This window comes from Octopus sinensis, unplaced genomic scaffold (genome assembly GCF_006345805.1).
Source record: "Octopus sinensis unplaced genomic scaffold, ASM634580v1 Contig12641, whole genome shotgun sequence".
In the NCBI taxonomy this organism is placed as follows: Eukaryota; Metazoa; Mollusca; class Cephalopoda; order Octopoda; family Octopodidae; genus Octopus; species Octopus sinensis.
Window position 1 is genome coordinate 1 of NW_021832679.1, and position 10,000 is coordinate 10,000.

Here is a 10,000-nt window from a genome sequence, read left to right on the forward strand (position 1 = left end):
ACTTTGACATGACAAATTGTAAAGAGCATTCAAATTTGAATAAAAGATTTGTGTTAGTCAGGGTGTGGCACGAAATTGAATACGAGTAGTCACCTCCTGCTATTAACTAACTAAGAAACATTTAATCCTTTCGCTTCGTGGAGAAACCACGAATCCAAGCTTCTCCACCATCGAAACCATTTGAAATAAGGTAAAAAAAAAATTCTTGTCTTGAAACTTATCTTGAGAAATACAAATGTAGAAGGGCTGGAAATAGAGTTTACGAATATATATATATATGTAAGTATGTATGTATATATGTATGTATGTATGTAAGTATGTATGTATGTATATATGTGTGTATGTATGTATGTAAGTATGTATGTATGTAAGTATGTATGTATATATGTATGTATGTATGTAAGTATGTATGTATATATGTATGTATGTATGTATTTATCATTATACATCTATATGTATGTGTGTGTATACACTCATACATACTCATGCATATTTATATACACCTATGCATATGCTTGTGTGTTTGTGTGTGTGTGTATATGTGTGTGTGTGTCTGTGAGAGTGGGTAAATATGTGTTCGTGCCTGTATATTTCTTTACATTTCGTTCATCGATGAATTGTGCAAAAATTATGTTCATCTTAGAAAAGAAAATATTTTGAAAACAAATGAATTTAATATTGACAAACAATAAAGAAGTGGAATGGAACCAGTGCGTGTGTTAATGATATTGGCATAATGACTCCCTGGACACTACAAAATTTCATATATGTATATATCTGTGTATATAGTCACAGGAATGGCTGTGTGTAAGAAGCTTGCTTCCTCACCACATGTTCTGCGTTCAATTCCTTGAAGCCTTGAGATTGAATTGGTAGATGGGAAGTGAAAGAAGCCCGTCGCCTATAATTACTTGTGTGTTTATATGGAACTTCATCATCGATTGGCAATCGGTGTTGGTGTGTGTTTAATCACCCATAACTTTGCGGTTCGCTTAAGGATGCCGATAGAATAAGTACTAGGCTGAAAAAACGTCCGGGGAGTTGATTTGTTTCAACTAGAACCCTTGAAGGTGGTGCTCTACAGAATGGTCGCTGTCAAGTGCCTGAAACAAGTAAAAAGATTTTTAAAAATGAATATAAATATGTGGGTGGTGTGTGTGTGGTGTAAAAGTGATAAAGTCAAGTTCATGTATTTATATCTGTAACTGTAACTCCCTCCCAATCCATTTGCTGTTTTAGCTTTCTTCTGACCTGTCCTAAATTATCTTTACAACTTCCACACTTCCGAACTTCAAATTGTAAACCCAGTGTTTATTCAATGCCTCGCTTCCTCCAATTCTCCCTCTCTTATTCGTCTCTTAGCCTATGTTATTAAGTCTGCTATGGTAGTCTTGTGTGTTAATATATACTAGCAGTCATCTGGCTGTTTGTCTCCGTGTGTAGTGTAACACAAATGTATCATAAAACATCTTTCGTAATGCTTATGTATTAAGATCTTAATTAAAGGTTACAAGTCGATACCCTTCACAAGAAATAGTTTTAAATTCCAACCTTAAGTACACCAACCCACACGCACACACACACACACACACACACAGACAAATTTACAGAAAACAAAAGACACACACACACACACACACAAATATGTATATATATACATATATATATAGTCATGTAGTCACATGTCCGACTATACTGCCAGATGTTACACATCACTGGTCACAATGTGCTTTGCATCGTTTTACGTTTTGAATGATGCCACTCCACTGGTTAGGAAAGCAGGCAAACATTCGGAAATCTTGGGAAAGGAAGGGCATTGCAAGAATCAAACCCACGATCTAGCTATTCTGAGGGTAGTACCCGAATCCCTATGCCATACAGCTACTCACACATGCACGCGAGTATACACATACATAGACTTATATATGTACGTATATGTATAAAAAGCAATCATTTTACACCTTTTCTCCATACTACCATGGGTTGTATGAGTATATTATTCATCCATTCTTTCTGCATCTGGATCCCCTTCATGTTATTAACCCTTACCTGTTGTTCAAGGGATCAATAATTCCAATGGTTTGTCTATTAACAGGGAAAATGATAATCTAATCATTCATAGCTGAGCAATTTTCAGTAAAAGCAAATGGAAAAATGCACTCACACACACACACACACACACACACACACACACACACAAAACACTTCATTTTGGCAGTTATTTTCACTGGTCGTCAGATTTTGTCCAGCGTTGTACGATGGGCTTCTCTCAGATTATCTCTATTTAATCCACTCAGAAGCCTTGATCAGCCATGGGATTTAGAAGAAGTTACTTGCCCAAGGTGTCATACAGTGGGACAAAACTGGTGGTTGGCGTTTGGAAGGGCATCCAGCTGTAAAATCCCTTCCAAAATAGACAGTAGCCCAGGGTAGTTCTTTTCTACCTGGCCTGCTCCTGTCAACCATCTTACTCATGAATGGATGAAAAGTGGACGTTAAGTGATGATGGCAATGATATATGTATATATATATATATATATATATAATGGAAATTTATTAAATAATTATGAAATAGTCATAAAGATATTTTCAAAAATCTATAAAGTAAGCACTTGCTGATAGTTTCAGATTTGATCTCATCTACTTTGCTAGTGTTTCGACAAAGATCAATACAGGAGGTTTTATTGAACAAACTCTGTTTCATTGATTCTTTTACTATATTTCGTATATTTACCTTTCTTTGGAGAATCAGTTTGTCTTTGATATAAAGTGCCCTCCACCGTAGCTGGGGTATGATCCACAGATTTATAGCTCAACATGTACGCTGCCTCTACGTAGCTGATCAACAGACTGTACATTCCAATATTGAGGGTTTAATTGTAACCAGTCAATCTGTAATCTAACCTAGAGACACAACACAATTACTGTTGTTAGGTTTATTAGTGTCAAGAAGAACATTCAGCTATGAATAATACTTTAGATAAACTGAAGTTTACAATATCAATGTTATCTTATGCAAGATTTTAGAACCATTAACTTCTGTTTATTGTTGTTTACCTCATTTTATAAGTTTTTAAAAACTGTTTTAATCTTTTTTTGTCATCTTTTATTCAGAAGACATGGATTTCCTCTTTTATTCAAAGACATAGAACCAATCGTTGATATAATTAGAAATAATGATGTTGAAGGATTGAAAATCTTACTTGAGGAGAAGCCAGGCGACGTAAGTTGTTCTGTTTATTGCTTTCCCAATTTTGCCTATTTCTTTATTATTTTATACGCAATTTGAAAACTTCAAACTAACTGCATATATTTCTCCATAATATTTCATTTCTTTCTTCATCCCTTTCCGCTAATCGCCATTAAAGTTATAATAAAATTCTTGACCAAGGTAGCGAGTTGTCAGAAGCGTTAGCACGCCAGGTGAAATATTTAGCAGTATTTTGTCTGTTTACGTTCTGAGATCAAATTCCGCCGAGGTCGACTTTTCTTGTCATCCTTCCTAGGTCGGTATATTAAATACTAGTTGCCTTCTGCGGTCGGTCTAATCGACTGGCCCCCTCCCCCAAATTGTCAGGCCTTGTGCCTTGAGTAGAAAAGAATATTATTCTTGACCAAATTTTGAGCATGGCAAAGTAGATGGAATGTGAATGAGAGAGAAACCCATCATCACACACTGCAAGGGAGTATTCTGATATGAATATTTCAGATAAGATGAGAAACAGATGGAGTCCGTAGATAAATGGTGACTTTTTAAAGAAGTCCTCTTGCCATACATAGACGAAGGTTTTACTGAAGTGAAGGGCTACACCATTTTATGCAGATTTTGTCAAACATATGAAAACACTGGTGTGTCACACAGGTACCAAGCCCCTCTTGATCTGGCTTTATAAAATTGTACTGGTGAGCATTGAATAATGAAAGATACCTAAAGGGACAATATAATGGTTGTTTGTGACTTTTTACTTCATTATTGAAACATTGGAAGTTAGAATGACTGGATGGTAGTCACTCGATAAGATATGTCTGCAGGAATATTGAGCAGGATTCCCAGTGAGGTCAGTACTACCCATGTGTCGGGGGCGCTGTGGGAAAAATAGCATATGAGGTTATGTATATATGAAACACAAAGAATGTGTACCTGAGTTTAACTGAAGCTATGTATCAACGGTTGGATCAGTAAAGAAAACTAAGTGGTGAAGCATCAAGTATTCACTTATTCTGGTGATGGTTCTGTGGTAAGTAGTCACCCATGTCAAGACTAGGATCGAGAGGGAAATTAATCTAATCTAGTATTAATTGAAACGACATTAATTATGTGTTATATAGAGTCGTAGCAAGGAAAGGGACATTGAGAATTCCTTGGTAAATGAAAAGAAACCATATTTAAAAGGTTTGAGAATCCCTAGTATAGGACCATCATGGTTATGAAGCAGTTAGTAGGATGATTCTGTTAAATTTATTGAGATTCTGTTGGTAGGAGACCAGAAATCTTGGTTTTAAATTAGGAGTGAAGAGAGCTGACAGATGGTGAAATGCAGAAAGAAGCATCCTTTATTTTCTTGATGACCATCATACCTGTAATTCAATGGTGGGTGAATGTCTGCCACTTTGTGATGGTAGGTGTTTTCCTCCAGATGATGTTGATATTGTTGTCTAAACAGATGTATTACAGTTGTGTATGAACAACTCACACCTTTTAACATTTTGTATGGCTACAAAGTACTAACGAAGCACTTAATTTAAAACGAAGCACTGCCTTATTTATGTTTTTATTCCCCTATCGTTTCCTTTCATTTGTATCCACTTTTTCCCATTTTGAAACATATTCAACAGAAGTTGGTGTCATCCAGAAGTTCCCACAGATATCTAGTCTCAAATAATTACTTGTATTAGATTCAGTGACAAACAAAAAGTGGTTTTCTTTCTCTTCATTGAGCTTATGCATGAATTGAACCATCTTCCTAAGCATTTCGGGGAGCATGGTAATCAGGGAGGGCAATAAGGTAACCAACAAAATCAGGCTCCAAGTGCTAGGAGTATTCCATCAATAGAGGTAAATCCTAGTAAATGCCTTGTAAAGATGTTTGACAAGTCGCTGTCAGAGAGAAGCAATGTCACCAAAATTGTAAAGCAAGCAGAGGAGTGGCGGATGAGGATTGATAAATCAGGGCTTCCAGGAAAGTTCAGGGCATGGCTCTACCAACACAGAATGCTCCCAAGACTCATATGGTTGCTGACGCTGTATGACGTTCCAAGTGTGGAAAGGGTGGAGAGAAAGATAACTAAATACCTCCGAAGATTGCTAGGAGTTTCCCAAGCTTCACTTCAGTAGGCCTGTCCATAAGTTCTGGAAGGCTAAAACTTCCCCTGTCGTATTTAATGGAGGAATTTAAAGTAGCAAAATGTAATGTAATGATGTACAGAGTGTCTAAGGACGAGCTTGTCAGACATGCAGGTATTACCACAAGGTGTGGGTAACTAGCACTGCTGTCGCTCCGGCTGAAGGCATGCTGGAGCTACGCGCCATAATTGGAGCTACATGTTGGTGTCGCCAGGGACTTGGCTCTTTCTATTTCCAAAAATGGAAGAAAGCAGACACCAGGAAGAGGCGGGCTATGACCGAGACAGCGGTGCGGTACCAGGAGGAAGATAAAAGGAAATCAAGAGCTGTGGAGTTGATATCTCTGAGTGCATGGACTAAATGGGATCTCCCTGAGAGAAAGCTCACATGGACTGACCTGTGGAGGCTGGAACCTTTGCACATCTCCTTCCTGCCTGGAGCGATGTATGACACACTCCCGACGCCAACAAACCTGTACAAATAGGGTTTGAGGGAAGACCAGCTGTGTAGACTTTGTGGGAAAGGGGCACTCTGGCACACATCCTGGTAGGGTGCAGAATAACACTTTCTCAGGGCAGATACAAATACTTGCTCACACCCTGGAGCAGTAAAGGTGTGAGAAACATCATCACCAAGGGAAGATAACTGCCGCAATTAAGTTCGTGAAAGAGGGACAGAAACCAGTAAAGCCAGCAAAAGCAATACACAGCTTGCTGCAAGGGTCTCAACCATGGGATATGAAGGTAGACTTAGGGAAAAGATTGCAGTTTCCCCAGGTTATCCATACAACACTGAGGACTGATGTGGTTCTGTGGCCTGAAAAGGCCCAGAAAATTATCATAATTCAACGAACAGTCACGTAGGGAGCGGGTTATAACAAGGCCCATGAACGGAAGTGTGACAGATATAAGAGCTTTCTGCAGGCTCCATTCGCTTTGGTGAATAAATAAAACACATCCTTACAGGTGTTATTAACTCGTATATATGTGTGTGTGGTGTGTGTGTTTGTGTGTGTATGTATGCTTGTGTATCTATGCTAGAGTGTGTCCCTAACTGGTAATTGATAAGCGGTGTTGGTGTATTTGCATCCCTGTTACTTAGCCCTGAAGCAAAAGAGAGCTATAGGTTGGTGCTAAATAAACAGGAAAGGTACCACACATAAAAGACAAAACCGAGGAGGAACCCCAGCATGGCCGAAGTCTCATGACTGAAACAAGTACAAGAGAGAAAGAAAAAGAAAGAGAAAAAAGAAGAGAGGAATAGAAAAATAGAAGAAAGAAAAGGAAAATTGAGAGAGAATTATAGAGAAGACAAAAAGAGAAACGAAACAGAGAAAGAGGGAGAGAAAAGATAAAGAGAATGAGATTGAAAAAAGAAAAACAAGAGAGGAAAGAAAGAGAGAGAGAAAAAGGAACGAGAGAAAGAAAGAGAGAAATGAAAGAGTGAGAGAGAGGAAGAAGGATAAAAAGAAAACGAGAGGGAGAAGAAAGAAGGAGAAAAAAATGAGAGAGCGAGAAAAGAAACGAGAGGAAGAAAAAGAGAAATAAAAGAGTGAGAGAGAGGAAGAAGGATAAAAAGAAAACGAGAGGGAGAAAGAAGGAGAAAAAAGCGAGAGAGCGAGAAAAGAAAGAGAGAGAAAAAGAAACAAGAGGAAGAAAGAGAGAATTGAAAGAGTGAGATAAAAAGAAAACGAGAGGGAGAAAGAAGGAGAAAAAAGCGAGAAGCGAGAAAAGAAAGAGAGAAAGAAAAAGAAACGAGAGGAAGAAATAGAGAAATGAAAGAGTGAGAGAGAGGAAGAAGGATAAAAAGAAAACGAGAGGGAGGGAGAAGGAGATAAAAGCGAGAGATCGAGAAAAGAAAGAGAGAGAAAAAGAAACGAGAGGAAGAGAGAGAGAAATGAAAGTGTGAGAGAGAGGAAGAAGGATAAAAAGAAAACGAGAGGGCGAAAGAAGGAGAAAAAAGCGAGAAAAGAAAGAGAGAGAAAAAGAAACAAGAGGAAGAAAGAGAGAATTGAAAGAGTGAGATAAAAAGAAAACGAGAGGGAGAAAGAAGGAGAAAAAAGCGAGAAGCGAGAAAAGAAAGAGAGAAAGAAAAAGAAACGAGAGGAAGAAAGAGAGAAATGAAAGAGTGAGAGAGAGGAAGAAGGATAAAAAGAAAACGAGAGGGAGGGAGAAGGAGATAAAAGCGAGAGATCGAGAAAAGAAAGAGAGAGGAAAAGAAACGAGAGGAAGAGAGAGAGAAATGAAAGTGTGAGAGAGAGGAAGAAGGATAAAAAGAAAAGGAGAGGGAGAAAGAAAGAGAAAAATGTGAGAGAGCGAGGAAAGAAAGAGAGAGAAAAAGAAAGGAGAGGAAGAAAGAGAGAAATGAAAGAGTGAGAGAGAGGAAGAAGGATAAAAAGAAAACGAGAGGGAGAAAGAAGGAGAAAAAAGCGAGAGAGCGAGAAAAGAAAGAGAGAGAAAAGAAACGAGAACAAGAAAGAGAGAGAGAATGAAGAAATGTGAGAGTAAGAGAGAACAGACAAAGAAAACGAGCGAAAGAGAGAAAAGAAAGAGATAGAGAGAGAAAGGAAACAGAGATGGAAAGAGGGGAATATAGGAAAGAAAATAGAGTGGGAAATAGAGAGAGAGGAAGAAAGATAGAAAAGAGAGGGAGAGGAAGGGAAGGGAGAGAAAGAGAAAACAAAGGGTAAGAGACATAGAGAGAGAAAGATAGAAAAGCAAATGTGAGAGAATGAATGAAGAAGTGAGAGGAAAGGGAGAGAGAAAGGACATCAAAGAAAGAGAGACAACTAAAAGAGAAAGAGGGTGAATGAGAGAAAAGGCAACGAGAAGCACAGAAAGAAAGAGAGAGAAAGAGATAAAAGTAAAAGAGAAAGAGAGAAGAAGAAAAAAAAGTTTGGGTGAAAGAGAGAAAAGAAGAAGTGAAGGAGATAGAGAGAGAAAGAAAGAGAGGAAAGTAATAGAGAGAGAGAGATAAAGAAAGAGAAATGGAAAAAGAGAGAAAGAGAAAGAAAAAGAGAGAAACAGAGAAAAGTAAAATGGAAAAAGAGAGAAACGAATGAGAGAGAGGGAAATAGAGGAAGAAGAGAGAGGGAGAAAGAAAGAGAGAGAAGAAAAAGGGAAAGAGAAAGAAATGAAAGCGAGAGAGATACGGAGAAAGAAAAAGAGAAATTGAGAAATAGAGAAAGAGAAAGATAAGAGAAAAAAGAAAAGGAGAAAGAGGAAGGAAACGAGAGAGAGAAAGAGAGGAGAGGAAAATGGGAAAGAGAGAAAAGAAGAGAGAGGGAGAGAGAAAGAGAAATAAAGACAGAGAAGGAGAAGGGAAAGAGAGGGAAAGTGAGAAAAGAAAGAGAATGAAAGAAATGAAAGAGGCGGATAGAGAGAGAAAGAAGGAGATAAAGAGGAAAGAAAAGAGAGACAGAGGTGAGAGACAAAGATGGAGAGAAACAGTGGAGAGAGAGAGAGTAAAGAGACACGGAGAGAGGAGAAGAAGAAAGAGAGGAAAGAAAAAGGGGTGTAAAGAGAGAGAAAGTGAGAAAAGAAAGAGAAGGATAGGAAGAATGAAAGAGGGAGATAGAGAGAGAAAGAAGGAGAGAAAGAGGAAAGAAACGAGAAAGAAGTGAGAGACAAGAGAGAAAAGAGAGAGAGAGAGAGAGAAAGTAAAGAGACACGGAGAGAGGAGAAAGAAAGAGAGAGAGAAAAAGGGTAAAGAGAGAGAAAGTGAGAAAAGAAAGAGAAGGATAGGAATGGAAGAGGGAGATAGAGAGAGAAAGAATGAGAGAAAGAGGAAAGAAAACGAGAAAGAGAGTGAGAGACAAAGAGAGAAAAGAGAGAGAGAGAGAGAGAAAATGGAATTTCTCTATTTCACATGTCCTCACTTTCTTCATTACAGATTAATAAACGTTTTGGTATATTTGGACAAACTCCTTTAATAATTGCCTCTAAAGTGGGCGCCGATAGAAGAATCATCGACATTTTGATAGACGCAGGAAGCCAAATTGGAGCGAAAGACTCAAATGGTTGTACAGCTTTGCATTTGGCTGTGAATTGGTAAGTTGAGAATCAAGTAAAATCTGCAGATGTGTTTTTGTTTGTAAATTTGTTGCAATTGCAGACACAGGTTCAATATCCAAACAGGCCAGAGTTGTGGGACAACAGCAAAACAGCAGACTAGCAAACAACAACAACAACAAGCTTCTCTTTAGTCATCGATCCAATTCATTAGTCATTATTCAATCATAACAATCCCGATGATGATGATGATAACGGCGATGATGATGACGATGACGGTATTGATGATGTCGATCATGATGATGGTGTTGTTGATGATGTTGATGATGATGATGGAGGTGGTGATGGTGATGATGATAAGTCGATGATGATGATGATGGAGGCGATGATGGTGATGATGATAATGATGATGATGGTGTTGTTGATGATGTTGATGATGATGATGATAATGGGTGGCGGTGGTGGTGGTGTTAGTGGTGATGAATGATGATGATGATAATAATGACGATGAGGATGATGATGATGATGATAATGATGAGGTGGGGGATGATGATGATGATGAAGAAGATGATGATAATGATGATAATGATGTTGATGATGAAAATGCTGCTAATGATGATGATGATGAGGATTATGATGATGATGA

General features: G+C 38.1%; 1 long non-coding RNA gene across 1 annotated transcript; it reads left to right on the forward strand.

Moving 5' to 3' along the window:
* Window positions 1-130: 130 nt before the first annotated feature.
* On the forward strand, window positions 131-9,715 carry LOC118761363. Its single transcript, XR_004997316.1, has 3 exons — window positions 131-190; window positions 3,115-3,223; window positions 9,236-9,715. It is a non-coding gene; the product is annotated as an uncharacterized LOC118761363 (long non-coding RNA).
* Window positions 9,716-10,000: the final 285 nt, after the last annotated feature.